This window comes from Lathyrus oleraceus, chromosome 5 (genome assembly GCF_024323335.1).
Source record: "Lathyrus oleraceus cultivar Zhongwan6 chromosome 5, CAAS_Psat_ZW6_1.0, whole genome shotgun sequence".
NCBI lineage: Eukaryota > Viridiplantae > Streptophyta > Magnoliopsida > Fabales > Fabaceae > Lathyrus > Lathyrus oleraceus.
Genome location: NC_066583.1, coordinates 257,108,731 through 257,110,370, shown reverse-complemented (window position 1 = coordinate 257,110,370; position 1,640 = coordinate 257,108,731).

Here is a 1,640-nt window from a genome sequence, read left to right as displayed (position 1 = left end):
CGCATGCATCATTCCTCATGGATTCAGAAGAAACTCGGGCCCATAAAGCTTGGGTTTACATAGACATCAAAGATCAAGGGCATGGTCTAATCACATCATCAGCATAGGGTATGTGAAACCCTAATGATGGTGGTGAAGGTTTGGTTTCAACAAAGGTGTGACCAGACAGTCTAGGGCCTTCAAAGCCCTAATTCCTCAAGGCATGACTTCATGGAGCTTCCCTAGGCCTTATATTGGTCTCCAAGACCCTAATCAGAATATAGGGATCAGGTGAACTTGGTGGCTTCAGGGTGCATTCATGACCCTTCAATCTTTACCCTTTGTCAGTTTTGCTTGGCCTAACCCTTCTTGGGGCATTTGTTTTGGTCCCAAGTCCTTGATTCTATCCATATGGTTGTGGATATGCCTTTGGTCCTGATCATCTGAATATCCAAATTCCTTGTGTTTCAAGCCTTTTGGTGGTCATGCCATTGTTACATGGACACTATGTCAAAACCCTAATCTTATGGTCTCACTTGATGGCTTTGTTCATGTACATCATCAGTCAAGTTATTTTTCAAAACTCCAAGTCATAAAATAAACCAATTTCAAACCATTTTTCAAACCATTTCAATCCATTTCATGTCATTTTAAACCATTACATTTGATTCTACATAAGAAAATACAAGTCTTGACATTTTTGACCAAATGTTGACTTTGGTCAACAGTTGACTTTTTGGTCAACTTTGACCAAAGTCAACCCAAAGTCCAAAAACCCCTAAATTTCACCCTGACCAATAATTCATTGTCCATTTACAAAGAAAATGCAAAGAAAATGGGATTTTGACATATTGTTGACTTTGGTCAACAATTGACTTTTTGGTCAACTTTGACCAAAGTCAACCCTACAATCTTAAAGCCCTAATTTCCCAAACCTAATCCTAATCACATCACATTGGTCTTGATTCACCATCCAAAGGCCATGATTGCTTGCATTTACCTTGTTTCTTCATTCACAAGTAACCTTGCAAATATCATGTCCATTTCCACAAACCTACAAAACACCAAGTCAAAAATGAACTATTAAGCCTGCCACATAAACTCAGACCTGCTACAAGGTTATGGAACCAGTGCAATGCAACAAAAACCTTATACATCAAATCATGGGAATGCATGATCAAACCATGGGAGCATCAAGGCTAACCCTGTTGTTGCAGCAGTTCATCCCATGTCCTGCAGCACCTTGCCATTGCTTCGCCTGCAGTATCAACATAACCAACCCCAATCATGGCATGTCAAAACCATTGAGAGACATCATGGCAAAACAAATAACATGACATTAAACATATATCAATCCTTACAAACCATTTAAGACCTGTTTTACCTTGCTCAGCCAAGCCATCAAGCATAAAACCTGCATGAGGTGGCTTGTGAAACATGGCAATAGCTTACACCAAATCCTGCAGTAGGCATACAATGGATATTCAACAGGTTTGGAGTTGGGCAGGTTGTCCATTGGGCATTCCACACTTGGTTTAACCAAGACCACAAGTAAGCCAACATCAAATGGTTGCAGCCAAACCCTGATGCCATACACCACATTTTGAAGTCATTGGTTGCATGACATGCCCAACATGACCACAAGACCTACAAAAAAAAAG